This window comes from Equus asinus, unplaced genomic scaffold (assembly GCF_041296235.1).
Source record: "Equus asinus isolate D_3611 breed Donkey unplaced genomic scaffold, EquAss-T2T_v2 contig_1, whole genome shotgun sequence".
Classification (NCBI taxonomy): domain Eukaryota; kingdom Metazoa; phylum Chordata; class Mammalia; order Perissodactyla; family Equidae; genus Equus; species Equus asinus.
This window is the reverse complement of record NW_027224738.1, coordinates 1,121,004-1,140,648: the sequence shown is the minus strand read 5'-3', so window position 1 is coordinate 1,140,648 and position 19,645 is coordinate 1,121,004. Positions and strand designations below refer to the sequence as shown.

Below are 19,645 nucleotides of genomic sequence, written 5' to 3'. Positions count from 1 at the left end.
CAAGAAATCCTCAAGAAGGCTCTCATACCTGAAAAAAGAAAAAAGGGAGAAAGGGGACACAATCCACAGAGTAGGGAGACAGATAAATAGAACCAGAATAGGATAGCAAATATTCACCTATAGCATTAGGACAAAGGTAAGGAAACTACCAAAGCAAAGTGGATCTTATCACTCTAACTACAAACTCATAACACGAGTTGGAATAAGAAATGAAAATAACGGGGCTGGCCCTATGGCCAAGTGGTTAAGTTCACGCGCTCTGCTGCAGGCAGCCCAGTGTTTTGTTGGTTCAAATTCTGGGCGCAGACATGGCACTGCTCATCAAATCACGCTGAGGCAGCGTCCCACATGCCACAACTAGAAGGACCCACAACGAAGAATATACAACTATGTACTGGGGGGCTTTGGGGAGAAAAAGGAAAAAAATAAAATCTTAAAAAAAAAAGAAATGAAAATAATAATTTAGGAGGGGAAGAGCAAAGGGACTAAATTAGTCTAGGCCAAGTAAGTAAGAGACCACCAGAGAATAGACTATATTATACACGAGATTCAAAATACAAACTTCAGGGTAGACACTAAACTAAAAAACACAACAAAGCCACAAAACATAAATAAGGAAAAAGCTAAGAAACCCAGCATAAGAAAGTGCAGTATTAAATGGGTAGGCTAAAGCACACAGGAAGACAAACACAGGAAAACCAGATAACGAGCAACAGATTGACAGCATTAAGTCCACATGAATCAATAATCACTCTCAATGTAAATGGACTGAACTCTCCAATAAAAAGACACAGAGTGGCAAAATGAATTAAAGAACAAGATCCAACAATTTGTTGCCTCCAGGAAACACACCTCAGCCTCAAGGACAAACACAGGTTCAGAGTGAAAGGGTGGAGGACAATACTTCAAGCTAATAGCAAGCAAAAAAAAACCAGGTGTTGCAATTCCTATATCAGACAAAGCAGATTTCAAAATAAGACAGGTAAAGAGAGACACAGAGGGACAATATATAATGATCAAAGGGACACTTCATGAAGAAGAAATAACACTTATAAATATCTATGCACCCAACACAGGAGCACCAAGATTCATAAAGCAACTATTAACAGACCTAAAGGAAGATGTTAAAAACAACACAATAATAGTAGGGGACCTCAACACCCCACTCACATCAATGGACAGATCATCCAGACAGAAAATCAACAAGGAAATAGTGGAGCTAAATGAAAAAACAATTGGGCTTAATAGACATATATAGATCACTTCATCCTAAAACAGCAGAATACACATTCTTCTCAAGTGCAAATGGAATATTCTCAAGGATAGACCATATGTTGCCAAACAAGGCAAGCCTCTACAAATTTAAAAAAAATTGAAATAATAACAAGCATCTTCTCCGATCATAATGCTATAAGGCTAGAAATTAATTAGAAGAAAAAAGCTGAGAAAGGCACAAAGATGTGGAGCCTAAACAATACACTACTGAACAAGCAATGGATCGTTGAAGAAATTAAAGAAGAAAAAATACCTAGAAACAAATGAAAATGATAACATGCCATACAAACTCATATGGGATACAGCAAAAGCTGTGTTAAGAGGAAAATTGACTGCAATACAGGCACATCTTAACAAACAAGAAAAATCCCAAATAAGCAATCTTAAACTACACCTAACTGAACTAGAGAAAGAAGAACAAAGCCCAAAGTCAGCAGAAGGAGAGAAATAATAAAAATCAGAGCAGAAATAAATACTATTGAAACAAAAAAAGCAGTAGAAAGGATCAACGAAACAAAGAGTTGGTTCTTTGAGAAGATAAATAAAATTGACAAACCCCTAGCCAGACTTACAAATAAAAAACGGGAGAAAGCTCAAATAAACAAAAGCAGAAATGAAAGAGGAGAAATAACAACAGACTCTGCAGAAATACAACGGATTATAAGAGAATACTATGAAAAACTCTATGCTAACAGAATGGATAACCTAGAGGAAATGGATAAATTCTTAGACTCCTACAATCTCCCAAAGCTCACTCAAGAAGAGGCAGGCAATTTGAACAGACCAATCACAAGGCAAGAGATTGAAACAGCAATCAAAAACATCCCAAAGAATAAAACCCCAGGACCAGATGGCTTTCCTGGGGAATTCTACCAAACTTTCAGAGAGGATTTAATACCTATCCTTTTCAAGCTATTCCAAAAAATTAGGGAGGATGGAACACTTCCTAACACATTCTATGAGGCCAATATCACGCTGATACCAAAGCCTGACAAGGACACCATGAAAAAAGAGAACTGCAGGCCAATATCACTGATGAACATAGATGCAAAAATTCTAAACAAAATTTTGGCAACCCGAATTCAGCAATTCATCAAAAGGATCATACATCATGATCAGGTGGGATTCATACCAGGGACACAGGGATGGTTCAACATCCGCAAATCAATCAACGTGATACACCACATCAACAAACTGAGGAATAAAAACCACATGATCATCTCAATAGATGCAGAGAAGGCATTTGACAAGATCCAACAGCCATTTATGATAAAAACTCTGAACAAAATGGGCATAGAAGGGAACTATCTCAACATAATAAAGGCCATATATGACAAACCCACAGCCAACATCATACTCAATGGGCAAAAACTGAGCACCATCCCCATGAAAACAGGACGAGACATGTATCATCACTTATTTAACACAGTACTGTACACACTTATTTAACACAGTACTGGAAGTCCTGGCCAGAGCAATCAGGCAAGACAAAGGAATAAAAGGAATCCAAATAGGGAGGGAAGAAGTGAAACTCTCGCTGTTTGCAGATGACATGATCTTATATATAGAAAACCCCAAAGAATCCATTGGAAAACTCTTAGAATTAATCAACAACTACAGCAAAGTTGCAGGGTATAAAACCAATTTGCATAAATCAGTAGCATTTCCATATTCTAACAACGAACTAACAGAAAAAGAACTCAAGAACACAATACCATTCACAAAAGCAACAAAAAGAATAAAATACCTTAGGGTAAATTTAACTAAGGAAGTGAAGGACCTATATAATGAAAATTACAAGGCCTTTTTGAGAGAATTGGATGACGACATAAGGAGATGGAAAGACATTCCATGTACATGGATTGGAAGAATAAACATCGTTAGAATGTCCGTTCTACCTAAAGCAATCTACAGATTCAACACCATCCCAATCAGAATCCCAATGACATTCTTTACAGAATTAGAACAAAGAATCCTAAAATTTATATGGGGCAACAAAAGACCCCAAATTGCTCAAGCAATCCTGAGAAAAAAGAACAAAACGGGAGGCATTACAATCCCTGACTTCAAAACTTACCACAAAGCTACAGTAATCAAAACAGCATGGTACTGGTACAAAAACAGGTGCACAGATCAATGGAACAGAATTGAAAGCCCAGAAATAAAACCATACACCTATGGACAGCTTATCTTCGACAAAGGAGCAGAGTGCATACAATGGAGAAAAGAAAGTCTTTTCAACAAATGGTGCTGGGAAAACTGGAAAGCCATATGTAGAAGAATGAAAATTGACCATTCTTTTTCACCATTCACCAAAATAAACTCAAAATGGATCAAAGACCTAAAGGTGACACCTGAAACCAGAAGGCTTCTGGAAGAAAACGTAGGCAGTACGCTCTTTGACATCAGTATTAAAAGGATCTTTTCGGACACCGTGTCTACTCAGAGAAGGGAAACAATAGAAAGAATAAACAAATGGGACTTCATTAGACTAAAGAGCTTCTTCAAGGCAAATGAAAACAGGATTGAAACAAAAAAACAACCCACTAACTGGGAAAAAATATTTGCAAGTCATATACCTGACAAAGGCTTAATATCCATAATATATAAAGAACTCTCACAACTCAACAACAAAAAATCAAACAACCCGATCAAAAAATGGGCTGGAGACATGAACAGACATTTCTCCAAAGAAGATATACGGATGGCCAATAGGCACATGAAAAGATGCTCATCATCACTGATCATCAGGGAAATGCAAATCAAAACTACACTAAGATATCACCTTACACCCATTAGAATGACAAAAATATCTAAATCTAATATTAACAAATGTTGGAGAGGTTGTGGAGAGAATGGAACCCTCATACACTGCTGGTGGGAATGCAAACTAGGGCAGCCACTATGGAAAACAGTATGGAGATTCCTCAAAAAATTAAAAATGGAACTACCATACGATCCAGCCATTCCACTACTGGATATCTATCCAAAGAGCTTGAAGTCAGCAATTCCAAAAGTCCTATGCACCCCAATGTTCACTGCAGCATTATTTACAATAGCCAAGATATGGAAGCAACCTAAGTGCCCATCAACAGATGAATGGATAAAGAAGATGTGGTATATATATATACAATGGAATACTACTCAGATGCAAAACAGAACAAAATCATTCCATTTGCAACAACATGGATGGACCTTGAGGGAATTATGTTAAGTGAAATAAGCCAGTTAGAGAAGGATAATCTCTGATTCACTCCACTCACATGAGGAATTTAAAAATGTAGACAAAGAGACCAGATTAGTGGCCACCAGGGGAAAGGGGGGGTGGGGGGTGGGCACAAAGGGTGAAGTGGTGCACCTACAACACGAATGACAAACAGTAATGTACAACTGAAATTTCACAAGATTGTAACCTATCATTAACTCAATAAAAAATAAATAAATAAATTCAACCCACCATTTGGGAGAAAAATTGCAATTAAGGGGGAACAAAAAGTCCCAGTATCTACGGACTGTTAAAATTAAATGATAAGAAAGACCACAATGGTTTCTCCTGTTGCAATAAATTCTTCAGATCTGTAGAATGCCGCAAACCCCCTCAATTCATTTTAATTTGCTTTCACTGACACGCATGTCCAACAGAACAGTAAGAAAAAAGAAAAAGAAAGAAAGAAACTACCTTGGGGGAAAAATAAAGTTTATTGGAAGAAACACTCCATTTGAAAACAAAAAGAAACTCTGGGTGAATCAGCATATGATCCAACACAACTTGGAGGATGCATGGGAAGGCCTGTGCTGTAAACCAAAGAGAGTGCCATCTACAGAATGCATACTTTGAATACATCGTCAACAGTGGCAACATTTCCATCGGTTAAATAAATGTAATTTTTTTTCATTAAAAAAAATAAAAACCATAAAACATTGTGCTCATAATATAAAACGTATTTTTTTATTGTACTTAAGAACGAACTTGAATATGTGATTTATTTTTTAACCATCCCATCTAGGTTTCTGTTGATCTCACAAGTCTCAATTCTACTGGCTGAGACTAAGTTAAAAAAAAATCACCAAATTCCAAGATTACTTTAAGTTTTAAATGTAGATTGGAAAAAAAAACCCAAATCCTCTTTCGTTACTGGTTAGGAAAGGCATCAACTCCTACAACCATTACATCTAAATTTTAGGAGATGGCAGCCATAACATAACAGGAAGAAAGACCCCCGAATTTTTCCTATATTTTAACTAGTTATCTCATGCTACCGATAAGAATAAACTACCAATTTATAGATGTTTTTCCCTATTTAGTTAACAGTTCTTATGAAACCAAACATCCAGCAGCTGAATTAAATTTTGCTTTGGCCCATAGAGTACATTAGCAGGGTTTACCAATACTCACCAAATGGGACACCTTGACAGATCCTTCACAATTAGAGGGTTCACCTTTCTCTCTACTTTCCAAAATCTAGACAGAAAAGGCAACTTGTAGAAAAATTAGTGTCTTCTTAATTGGAAAGACCAAGTAGAGAGAGAATTACCCACCATCCTAAAAATGGTATGAGAACGACTGCTCCTTTGATTCATCTTTGTGATTCCATAGTGTCTGTTCTCTGTAAAAATGAGTCATATTTCAGCGGCATATATTAAAATCCAAAGAAAAACATTAACTTTTACTGTAGCTTAAAAGTGAAAAGTGTGATTTGAAGCCTAAATACATTCAAGTGAATAGTTTTTACTATTCTACAAGTGTTTTGAGGAAATACAGCATAAAGTCTTACTTTCTCCCTTTGTGATCCACTTCAAAGCCATTTCTGGTGTATAAACAACTTCTTCTGTGAGATCAGCCACATATACATTCCTCTGAAACAAGGTTAATGATGGGAAGAGTAGAGAAATAGAAGTCACTTAAAAGTGTGCATCTCAAGAGAAGGTGCAAACTATTACAGAATTAATTTGTAGAAGTTAAAAGTAGAAAATGGAGAATATTACTCTGTATAAAAATAAGAAGTAAATCTATGATATTTACAATTTATATCCTATACCAAAGCACACCAAATTCTAACCTGATACTTCCATCTTGTTCTTTTGAGGCCCTTACACAAAAATATTACAACTGTCAATATTTCAAAATGATACACATCACTTAAAAGATGATCTCATAAACATTTAAGAAAGAAAACAAAAAACAAATCACAGAAACAGGAGACATTTTAAAAAATAATGGAAAGTAAAGGTTAATGTTCATGAACTATAATCCCAATAAGTAACTGTATTGTTTGAGCCACTGTTACTCACATTGAAGTCTTCCCGAATTATCAAAGGCTTCATTTTTTGAGTGTCACAGAGTAAGTCTGTAATGGTTTCATTGTATATCTCCATGTAAGACACACGTAAGAGAAATTCCCTATCAGGAAACTAGGGGAAAACATATGTAAAAACATCAGAGATCACCCAGTTATGAAAACCTAATACTGAATGTTGATGTGCTCATAATAAACATTAAAATATTCTTTGAGAAGTTATCTTTGTAAAACAAACAAAAAAAATCCTATGGTTCTATATTGACAAAAGTAAACACAAAAATATAAAAGCATTGGGGCTGGCCCCGTGGCCGAGTGGTTAAGTTCGCGTGCTCCGCTGCAGGCGGCCCAGTGTTTCGTTAGTTCGAATCCTGGGCGCAGACATGGCACTGCTCATCAGACCACGCTGAGGCAGCATCCCACATGCCACAACTAGAAGAACCCACAACGAAGAATACACAACTATGTACTGGGGGGCTTTGGGGAGAAAAAGGAAAAAATAAAATCTTTAAAAAAAAAAAAAGAAATATAAAAGCATTGTTTCAGAAATAATGAAAAGTATGGCATCATAAAATTCGAAGAAGAGGGTGCCCAGTCCAACTCTCTAAGCTTAAAATAAAACCCTACAAACAGATGTTCAAATAAGAACATTAAAAATCATTAAAACAGTAAGGAAAAAACAAATTGAAAACCCGCCTTAACTGATTAGGTTGCCTATCCTGGTCTTCTCACCACATCTACCCTCTCCTGCTCCTGAACGATCACGGACAGCTCCTCAAAGGCAGGGTTAAGATTTCTTGTTCCTCAATGCCTGCTTTGTGACAGGAGCAGCACTGCTTCAGGATTCAAGGGAAAGAATGAAAGGACTCTAAGCTCTAAAGCAAGGCTGTGGGGAAAGCAAATGTACGCTATGCCTTTCTTCCTTCCCCGTGGATAATCGAAAGAGAACTGTAAACCTGCTTCCTTCCACCATGACAAGAGGTGACTGCTTTTACCCGTATGTACCGGAAATTTGGCTATTTACCTTCTTAATTTTTTGGAAAATGTCATGAATTGCCCTGGGTATTACTCCCAAATAATCTTTTGAACCCATCATGGTATATGTTTTTCCTGAAGCAGTCTGCCCATAGGCAAATACAGTACCTGGGGACACAAAAACACACACACACAAAGATTGAAAAAGCATCGAGAGTATGTAAAACTATCAATACCGTTGAACACACACCCAAGACTAAATAAAACGTTTCTGCAGTGGATACAAACCATTGTAGCCTTGTATGGCAGAATCTATGATTGGTACTGTGATTTCCTCATACACATTTTTAGTAGATTCATCACTGTCAAAGACACGATCTAAAAAAAAAACCACACAAGTTAAACTAAACAAATCAACTGTGTTTTCACTTTGAATTAGTAGCTGCCCAAAGAAATAAAATTGTCAGGATATGGTATGATAAAATATTTAACTCACAATATTTTCTTCAACTTATTGGTCCTCTGAAAATACACTTCTCTATAAAGTAAAATGTGCTGGTTCTCACACAAAAAAACACAAGTCAGCTATCTTATGTGCTTTCAAGAGGCAGTGAGGCATAGTGGCTGAACCTGGGGATCTGGAATCAGACTGCCTGCAAATCCTGGTTCTGTCACTTACAAGGTATGTGACCTCGGGCAACGTGGATGATGTCTCTGTGCCTCACTTCCCTAACCTGTAAAGTGAATATATATTATCTTCCTTAAGAGAATTACTGTGAACATATGGTTAATACTTAGGAAATGCAAACTATTACTATTCTTTGAGAAATTTTAGTGTTTATAACATATCTAGCAAGAAGGCCTGGCTCAAACTAAACCAAGAAACACAGACAATTGGAAGAAAAGCACCGAGCCAAGCTGAAGTGTTACAGAGAACAGCTGGTTGGCTGGCTGCTGAGGGCTGGGGGTAGGTAGCATTTGCCATGATGAATCCACCAGTCCAGGATGTGGTCTCTCCTTTGTTGGTGCATCAAAAATGGACCACTCTCTCAGTGGTGGGCTCACATTAGAAAGCCCCCAAGAAATGGATTTGTCAGTCAGGAGGGAAATGTATCAACTGTCTTGAGAAATTCAGTGCTCACACGGCTTGCACCATGACCAACATCTGCACTTGCAGGTAGAACCCTATGGAAAACCAAAGTGCCATCTGAATGCTGCCAGGGGTCAGGAGTTCAGGGCAAGGAGAGATGGCAGGATGATTCAAATCTTAATACCAGCTGCTTTAGACAGGTAGGTGAGTCCAAACCCCTTGTGAGCATACACAGCTACTGAGAACCTGCAGCACTTGAGTCAGAATGCCTGTGTATCCCTTGTTCTTGGTTTTATCATCTCTGGAACATACTGTTCTACCTTTTAAAAATTTATGTTGATACTATCAAATAGTCCTTTACCAGGAATCATTTTCTATTCTATACATCTTTACTCTAAAGGCTTAGATATTGGCTTTCTAGCATAACACTAAGTCAACAACCTAATCACTCTCACTCCTAAGGTTGTTGAGGGGACCTTACTGTGCTTTGTGGTGCCTACGTGGCAGCATGGCAGTGTGGCTGGAACACAGATCTGACTCCTCCATTTGCTGGCTGTGTGATTTGCATTTCAGTTCCTCATTAAAATGGGAAGGTACCTATCACATGGGCTTGTTAGGAGGATTAAATGAGTTAATATATATGAGGTGCTTAGAACAGTGTCCGGCACATGGTCAGCACTATACAGAATGTGCTAAATCAATACACAAATCAGCCTGGCCAACCTTGAGGGCCTCCAAGTCCTTTTGCCCTAGCTAGCTCTCGCTCATCCTACAGGTGCCGGGTACCTAAGCTAGTTAGATCCCCTGCTAGAAACTCCCACAAAGCCATGTCATCATAAGTGTAATTAGTAGTCTAAAGTCTTTCTTCCCACCATATGACAAGCTCCACAAAAGGGGCAGTAGGTACCCGCTGTATTCTAGCCAAGAAGGAATATCTTCACTATTTATTCTTTAAAGAGTTTTCTTGAAAATAATTGTGGAAAGAATATACCTAACTGAAAGATCTTAAAGATGACTTGACATTAAGCAACATATTTTGGGCTTACGGAGTCTTAGGCCACAAATACACTAATGAATAAGAGGAAAAATGTTAGTTTCAGTCATAAGGCATTATGACTATAACTGTGTTTTAAACATCAATTCATTATCTTACTTATCATAAAGGATGGATGAGCAATTTTTCAAATCTTCCACTGAAGCAGTTTACAGACGGCTTAGTCTTATCTTTAATGTCAAATCCAGTATTCTGGATAAGCCTTTTGTACTCTTAAAAGGAAAAGGATAATATGTTTACTTTTGATGCTATTATAAGCTTACCAAAATTGAAGGATTTACTTCCATCAACTTGATAAATAGCATTATTGTCAGTTTTCCAGTAAACTTGCGTATCTTCTCCAAGAGCTTCTTCTCTAAAAGAATAAAAACAGTGCATTTTATAACTAGTTTTGAAGTCTGTTATATGAAAGATAATTTAAAAGATTTCGTCTTCTGAAGAATATTTTAAAGGATGGTAATGACCTATACTATAATTGGGAGAAATGTGGAAAGTCCACCTTTAAGGGGTCACCACTTTTCAATGGGGCTTCCCTGACCTCCTGCCCTCTCACCGGAGCGTCCCTGGGAAGGTCTTCACGCCCTTCCCCCACCCAGCACTGTATGCTGAAAAGATACATTCAAACGCAACTCCGATTATCCTTCTTGCTTAACATCTTTCAAAACCATCCGAAATCCTCAACACACGGCACGTGAGACTTCGATCATGTTTATTTCTCTCTTCAACCTTTGCTTCCTCTGACTTCCTATATACACCCTAACTCAAGACAAATCAACTATCTGAAGGTTCCCCCAAGAGAAGAGATTTAATCCCTCTGTGCCTGGAATACCCCGACTTCCGTTTCCATCAAGTAACGTAACTATTCTTTCTCCCTGAAAAGTGTCAGGACTTTCCTGACACCAGCCCTGCCCGTCTCCCACGCCGTCATCTCGCTGTGGGGCTAATGACCCCTCCGGCACACTCCCCACCTGCCCGTCACAGCACCTGTCACAGTGTCGTGATGGTTTTGTTCCGGAGCTGTCTTCTAACGCATTAGATAATGAGCTCCTAGACAAGAGGGAAGTCCTCGTCTTGATATTCCCCTTTATTTAACACAGTAACATTTAACACATATTTCTCAAATGCAAAAATGTGTTAGTATTCTGAGGGAGGAGCAGAGACTAGAGAAGCAAACAGACATCATTTCTTGCCCTTCCTGCTCTCTCTATAGGGTTCATGACCTCTGTGTCTCCTCCTCTAGAATGTAAGATCCACGGAGCAACGACGGTAGTGTCTACACTGTACCAAAAGGAAAGAATTCCAAATGGGCGAATATCAGGCTCGCAGCGTCCTGAACGCTGAGCCAGCCGCCGCCGAAGCGAAGCCTGGGCGCAGCGAGCAGCCTGGGCCTCGCGCCCCGGGACACCGGGCGGCAGGGCCAGCGGCCAGCACGCAGGGAGCCGGCTGCGCAGCGTCGAGAGAAGCCCCGGCCGGCCCGTCTCTCGCCCGGGCCGGGACCGCGCACCAAGGGCGAGCGGCCGAGCTGCCGACGGCCTACCTGCTGTTGAGCGGCCGCAGGCGCACGCACACGGCCACCGCCGCCTCCTCCGCCATCCCGCCGAGCGCCGGCCGGCTAGACGCCCGCGCCGCCTTAAAGGTCAAAATTTCCGCGACGCCGCGTCTGATTGGGCGGCGGCCCCGTGGCGTCACGCGTCGTCCCCTGCGTCCCCGGACGCTCGCCGCGGGGGAGGCGCGTTTCCAGCGTCTGGAGCAGAGGCGGCCACGGGGCGCGGAGGGCGGCTGTCCTGGCGGCAGCGGGGACGACGGCCGTCTGCTGGAAGCCTCTGGAGGGCGGGCAGCCGGTACGAACGCCGTCCTTCGCCCACCCTTGAAGACTTCGCAATCGGTGGGAAAACACGGCAGAGAAATTTTTTCCACAATCAAAAGAGAATTACCACCTTTAAACAGTCATACTTTTTCCTGTTTTAATCTAAAAGCCTTTAAAACGACAAGAGTTGAAAGTTACTACCCAGCCCAGAAACAAAAGAATCTTGTGCTCCTTAGAAACTGTGAGTTTTAGGTTTTTCCTCTTTCTTTTTGTTTGAACTCCTGTTCCCATTGGCTGTAAGTTCCTAAAAGGTTGACTTAGGAAAAGAATTATTGAAGAGTGGAAAAACTCACTTAGTAATGAGCTCAAACTTTTATTAGCGAAAGTGGAAAAGTGATTCTGAATTCTTTCCCAGAAATAGTGCTTGGTTTTCCTTTGTTTTAAATATGTATCCCAGTAAAGTATTAACATTTTCTTTAGGCAATTTCATTTCCTTTCAGTCCTTTTCTTAGTTGATTTAAGAAGCATCAAGAATTATCTCCTTTCTCTCACCAAAAACATGACCTGCAGTTGCTAATAATTGTTCGTTGTTTAGGAGTAGAAAACACTATTGATTTAATAAAACTATTTTGGAAGGTAATTCGGCAATATCAAAAAATGGAAGGCGCATGTACCCTTTATGCGAGCAATTCTGCTTTTAAGAATGTATACATATATTTGAATGACTGTGCAAGGACATGTATATCAGGCTATCAGTTGCGGCATTGTTGACAGTAGCAAATGACTGAAAACACATTAAATGCCAATAAATATGTTAAGTGGTTGACATTGTCAAGGAAAATAATCCATAATCAATCTATAAATGAAAATTTGGGTGAGTTTATTCTGAGCTTAAATCTGAGGATTATAACCCAGGGCCTTTCTTCCCAAAGGAAGAAAGGGCACCAAAGAAGTGGGGTGCACAGAGTGGTTATATACCCCCAGAGAGGATGTTTCACATAGGATTGAAATGTCCCTTTTACAGTAGTCGCGAGACTGCTCTGTCCGCACAGCGATTGATGGAAACAGCAGGTAGGTCTTCTGTCTCAGTGAACGCAGCAGGGTGGCAGTCTGTTGTCTCCAGCTGAGTGGTCACAGGTGAGCTGGGTGGTCAAAGGTGAGTGCAGCAATCAGTTCCTAGCCTAAGGAAAGATGCTTATCCCTAAGGAAATGCCAATGTGGGGGGAAGTTGCACCTTTATCTCGAGGGCCTTTGTTCTTGCCACAGGAAATGTCTAAGCAGATATGCAATGCGTGCTCAACAGCCACAGTCAGGCCCTTTTGGAAAAAACAAGGTCAGGCCGAATTAGGTTTATACCAAATGGCTTGCTCATATACTCCAATATATCCTATTGCTTGCCATTTTTATTTGTCAAACACAAGCTGGGAATGTAGTCTCGCTTTCTGGTTGGAAAGAGGAGAGTGGATTTTGGTGGACTGCCATCAGCCTCTGCAACACTCTGACTACCTTAGATTTTCTCTGTAACCTAGGTTGCTTTTCCCTTCCTCTCATACATCTGTATTCTATTTGACACTCATCCATACTCAATTTTAGCAAGTTTCTTTTTTTATGAAGATGTCATAGACTTATTGAAGCTGAAAGGAACCTTAGAAATATTCTCATACAATTTTCTCATTTTGTGGATGGGACAATGGTGAATTACAAGATAAATGATTTTCTAGTGTGGCATAGCTTATAAATGGTGGAGTTGGACTGACCCAAGCCAGTACAGTTTCCATCTGCCACTGAACTCCTGTGTAACCATGACTAAAAGGAAAGGGACACTATGTCTGTAATCATTGCAGATAATTGTTGCAAGATTAAAGACTTGTGCTTTTGAAATTAAACACTGTTTATCTATTAAACAAAAATTACTCCTGTTGAAGGGGATGGAATGATATAAATATACATTGCAATTAATTTTATATGAAATTCATAAAGTAAGTGAGCACAGGTAAGTATTTCAAATTCATGTATATTTGTAATACCAGGAGCTCTCTGACCCCTAAAATTTGCACCATAATCAAGAACTGCCAAACACTATGTGAGGCCATGCCTCCCTCTGGAAGGACCACGGTGCCCTCTGCAGCTTTAGCAGAAATGAATACAGTTTGGGGGAAAAAATAATGAGAACACCAACATGCAAGTATGTGCAATTAACATGCCTCAGAAATTCACTTTACCTTCTTGAATTGAATGAAGATATTTATGTAAAGATCATATTTTAAGCAAAGTATACTACAGCCTGTATAGCAGGTACCTATTTATATAAAAAGATATGCAATACAGAAAAAGATACATATAGGTCCATATCTACAGATTAATTTGAGGGTAACACTCTAGGAAATGGCACAGTTGCCTTTGGCGAGACAAACTGGCACTCAGGGATCAGATGTGGGAATATTTACTTTTCACTGTGCTTCTTCTTGTACTACTTAAATTTTTTATCATATGCATGTATTAATCTTTCAGGCAAGAAAAAAGTTAATCAACAAAAATTTTAATTACCACTTAGAGCAATAGCTTGCATCCAAATTTCAAGCCTCCCTCTCCAGAAGTTCCATAACTGAAGTTCTTTAATCTGTTCAAAACAAGACAACAGGCCCAAAATGGAGTCACTTATACTAAGCCCCACGTCATCAAACCAAGACTTAACTTAATTACAGGTTCAGCTTTCCCAGAGAAGGAACTTTACACCAGTCAACCAGGAATCACCCCACCAGCACTAGTTAGGTAATCTGCCTGATAGGCCCCTTCCATCCTCTAAAGGAAAGTGACTTTTCAATAACTAATTTGCTTGCCTAGTATAACTTCCTTGTCCCCACTCCCTTCAGCCTATAAAGGTTTTTCATCTTGTACAGCCCCTCGGGGCTCCTTTCTACGTGCTACATTGGATGCTGCCCAATTCAAATTGATTTTTGCTCAAATAAACTCTTAAAATTTTTAAGTATCCCTAAGTTTGTCTTTTAACAGTTCTGTACCTGTTGACAGTCCTGGTGTTAAATGAGGGAACTGAGGGAGACCCTGAAGGTGCCTGCCCCCGAGAAATGAGCAACCAGGTGGGTGTGTGTGGAGCCCCTTGAGCTCACTGCTTTCTCGCTGCCTCTGGAGGTGGTTGTTAAGTCCTTCTGGGATCCTAGCTCTGCAGCTCTTGCTTTATGAGTTTTCAAACTTTATTTGAACATTTCTTTTTCCAGACTGGGTCTGGAAACTGACGGGAGTCAGATTGGGTCCGACTTACAAGCTGGGCGGTACAGGGGCGGGGGAGGGGGTGGCTGGCCCTGTTGTCCAGTGGTTGGGTTCACGCCTCCGCTTTGGCAGCCCAGGGTTTCTCGGTTCTGATCCTGGGCACGGCGGTGGCACTGCTGGTAGGGCCATGCTGAGGCGGCGTCCCACATGCCACAGCTGGGGGGACCTGCAGCTGAAGGTATACAAGTATGTACCGGGGGGCTTTGGGAAGAAAAAGGGAAAATAAAATCTAAAAAAAAAAAAAACATGGGCTGGGTCTGGGTCTGGACTGGACGTGACTTAAGCTGGACTGGGTCCAGTGTGAGACCTTGAGTGGATAAAATTTTCTTTCAAGGATGGGCAAGTAAGTTAACCTTACCAAAGACAGTCTTGAATTATAGTGGCCATGGTGGAGAACTTTTAACCTAGCTAAGATTATCCATTTAGAAGATGCCCTGGTGAAAAAGGGGTCTCAGCCAAACACAAAACACGAAGAGGGAAAATTATTTTTCCTCCTCTACTGTGTCTGGTACCAGGATGAAGCCTGCTGGGACACCCCACTCGCTCCAGAGCCTGCAGACAGGATCCAGGAAAACTGGTAGAAGCTGCCAAAGGGTGAGAATTCTTACCAAAGTCACCCTCCAGATCTCTATCTGTGGTGCCTGGTTGAGAGAGGAAGGTAAAATTTCACATTATTCCTTCTATTCCAAACTCAGATTGGCAGGACAAAACATTTGTAAGAATTAGATCTTGACTGAAAGTATGAATCTGCTTTCAGGTACCCATTGGTTGTTGATCCTTTCCCTCCTAGGAATAACTATTGCCTTATTGTTTGTCTCCTTTAGTGGCCAGAGAAATTGGCCTGGCAATCATCGGGTTGTGGACCCCTACAATAAGGCAAGACAGAAATGTAGGTTGCACTCCATCTGCAGCTAGATATGGCTGGATAGAAATATGGGTTGCACCCCATCTGCAGCTAGATATGGCTGGACAGAAATGTGGGTTGCACCCCATCTGCAGCTGGACATGGCTGGACAGAAATGTGGGTTGCACTCCACTTGCAGCTGGGATTCTACCCACTGTTGCCAGCTCTCAGGGGAATTATTTCTTTCTTGCTTTGATTATCTTGGAGAGTGGCTCTGGATCCTGAGAAGGTAGTATCTTTTTTTCCTCTTTGAGGACACCTCTTGTGTCCATGGAGTTGTTCAGTACTGCCAGGAATATTCACTATTTGCCCTGGCTGAAATCTGACAAGATATTCAAAAGGATTTTTTTAAGTATCTCTATGGTCAAAAGTTGGCCCAATAAGAAGCTGATATTTAGAGCCTGATAGAAAACAATTTTTTAGGCCTTCTCCCCTAAGCTAGAATGAAACTATATACCCAGAGGGAAAGAAGAACATTCTGAAATCTTTGTGGAAGAATTTACTAAAATATTCCAAAGGCACACAGCTCTAACTCTAGAACATAGGGATCTTTTGTTTTCCATCTTAGTTGATGATCTTCTCCCTGATATAAAGAAGCAAACTTAGGATAATGTGCTTGGTAGATGGGGTCCCTCCTTGATATTAATCTGGTTGCAATCCCATTCTCTGAGAAATTAAAAACAACCATACTTGTCTTACAAATTGAGTCTTTACAAGAACAGAAATGTGGATCTAGAAACAATTCAAAGCCCATCTCTCTTTTTTACCAATCCAAAACCTCCGATATTCATCTCAGAAGACTTGCAGATATTCTAAAGGATCTGTGCTTCAGAAACAAAAGTCCTTCTAAGTGGAACTTGTATTCTTTCTCTGTGCCTTTTGAAATGTAAATATTCTACCTGGTCTTCTCTAGGAACCAAGGTCATTCATATCAGAAGAAAGAAAAAGAAAAGGCAATTTTGAAAACTAGGCTTATTGAAAATCTCTTCCACAAATAATAGTAAAAAGCTTTAGCCATCTGAGCAGTTAATTTACTCCCTCTGCCAGAAACACAACTTGGATGAAACTGATTTTTTATAAACTAGTGAGTCTTGCATTACCATACCTGTCTCTCAGCTAAAATTTTAAAATAAAAGCTAGGAGATCTTTGTTTGATCTGTTTGCGTGTTTATGTTTGTCTATGTATGTATGTTATAAATCTGTATTTTTTCTACCTCCAGATGGTATTAATGAGGGTTTTAGGCTGGTTAATTTTAAAACTGAAGATGAGAAGCAGGCTCCGAGGAGCAGGAGAGGAGTTTGCTTGCTCTTTGTTGGGAAACATTTACATTTGTAAGGGAAACCTCCATCTGTAAAGATGCCTCCTCTCTGTGTCAGGAAGAAGGCAGGATGGCCTTATCTCTGGGAACTCTTAATGGGGAAGGCAAGGACTTAAGTTGGTTACTGTTTGGCAACCTCATGTAACTGATTTAGGGTGGTGGCTTCTGGCCTTTACTGAATCCGATTTGATTCTTATCTAAAAGTTGTGGGACCACCCAATGGCCAGACCCCACCTGCACTGATAACATTTTAACTTTTTTACATGTTCTTTCCTTTGTCTTGTAAAGAGATGGCTCACATACCTATGCCTTAAATTTAGCCTTACTCTCCACCCATGTTTGTAGCAGAAGTGGCAGCAGCAGCTCCTCTTGCCCATGGGTCCTGTCCCCACACAGCAGCTCTGACTGCCCATGGATCCTGTCCCCATGCTATTCCACACTATTCTCTAAATAAAAGAACACTACTGCCAGACCTTGAGAATCCAAGAAATCTTTCTTTCGACTCCTCGGCTCACCAACCCCGCATCGGTATTGCCAAAATTAATTTGTAAAGAGCTCTATTTAGTTGGCTTAAAGGCAAACAAGAGTTTATATAAATCAAGTGTACTCTCAAAAATATAGAAACTAACCCAAATGTTTTTCAATTTCATGTGATCTAGAATAATCTTCAGTAAATAAAAGCTAGTTTAAGTTTTTTGGTTTAATTAAAACAGGCATGTCTTGAGAGTTATCAGCATTAAATATAAAACTTTTATTCTACCTAGGTTTAGCAAAAGTCAAATAAGCTCATGTTCTCTCTGTTACAGAATTTGTCAGCAGGAAAGATAACTTAAGATGATGATTAGCTGTGTAATATCTTGTGATGTTTTAATGACTAATCTAAGCATAATTTTTAGGGAGCAAATGAATTAAATAAATGTAATAGATAAAAGTTTATAAGTGAACTTTTCAACAATAATTATTCTTTATAGTATATCTATTTAAAAATAGTTTCCAAAATCTTTTTTGGTAACTTGAAACCTTAAAGTTATACTGAAATATGTTAAATAATGGGTATTAATTGAACGTCTAGATCATTTCCAAATGAAATAAAATACTGAAACATTAATTACTGAACATAGGTTTATCCACTTTTGGCTTCCTTTTACAAAGTAACTAAAGATATTGTGGTCTATTAGCAAGGAATGTGTCACAATGTTTTGTGCCACATTGAAAAATTCATTGTGAGGAAGATAAACTTCCAGAAATTATGAAATGTGTTTACAAATTTGCCGACTCACAGAATGCTTGTGTAATAGTCCACAATTGCTTACTTCTTAGTTATCACTAGGAATAAAGGATTCTAAGGGCCAAGAATTCTAATAAATACATTTAATTAAAACTATTTAGAAATAACAAGAGTGGAAGAAAACAATGCATATGAAAAGTAGGTAAGGAAAGCAAAATGACTGATTGTTCCAGAACGAGAAAGAGGAAACAGCATAGGATAAAATCTGAATGGATATCAAAAGCTATAGGTTTGTAGAAAAAGGAATCTTGGGAAAGAAATTTTATGTGTTCGGCATGGATTTATTTAAGTTTTTTAACAATGAATTTTAATATCAAAAGTGCACTGGTGCAAAACTAGAATTTGGTTTCACTCTGTTAAGAGAACAAAGTTTTCTTAGACTATGGTCTGCCCTTGATAAGAGGTTGTGAAAGTTTTTGTTTTTTGGGGTTTTTTTGTTTGTTTGTTTGTTTTACCTTTTGGTTAAATCTAACTGGAAAGCTTGAAAGCAAAGATTTTGTGTCTTACCAAAATGATTTACTGTGCTTCACATTGTCTTTATTAGGTTTTTGATTACTTAAGAAAACCCAATCTTCTCAATATTAAAAAAGCTAAGTTTTGTTTACAACTATGTAACCTTCTGTATTAGACTTTAAATTTTTCTATTGTCACTTTGGTTAAATGGATAATGAAGTGTTATTTCATAATGGTTTGTGATCCCAAGTCAATGGTTCAAACTTTTAGATGTTTTGACAACTTCCCCAAATCAGACTCTAAGTGGAATCTTTTTGAATGCAACATAACTTTAAAATTTCTCAGATGGCCCCTGGAAAAATCTCAAAAGATTTGTCTTTCACTTTGTAAAAGAGAGATATTAAACTAATAGGCTTATTTGGTATGTTAAATTACAGCAGAAGAGGGGCTGGCCCCGTGGCCGAGTGGTTAAGTTCGCGCGCTCTGCTGCAGGCAGCCCAGTGTTTCGTTGGTTCGAATCCTGGGCACGGACATGGCACTGCTCATCAGACCATGCTGAGGCAGCGTCCCACATGCCACAACTAGAAGAACCCACAACAAAGAATATACAACTATGTACCGGGGGGCTTTGGGGAGAAAAAGGAAATAATAAAATCTTTAAAAAAAAAAAATTACAGCAGAAGCATTGTCAAATAACTGATGATAAACACTCTTAGATTATATTCGTATGACACATGTTATTAATATGTGTTCTAGAAGCCATATGAAATTCCTAAAAATCTGATATGTCCTGGTATAATGTTATTAGTTGTAATTCCACTAATTGTCTTAAAATGTCGTAGGTCACAGACATAACAAAATTTCCTTGTCAATTCCATTATAATGAACTCTGATC

At 39.3% G+C, this 19,645-nt stretch overlaps 1 pseudogene; it reads right to left on the bottom strand.

Moving 5' to 3' along the window:
• LOC139042828 (centromere-associated protein E-like) overlaps nucleotides 1–11,372 on the bottom strand; it is an 84,464-nt pseudogene extending 73,092 nt beyond the window's left edge.
• Between the last annotated feature and the right edge of the window lie 8,273 nt (nucleotides 11,373–19,645).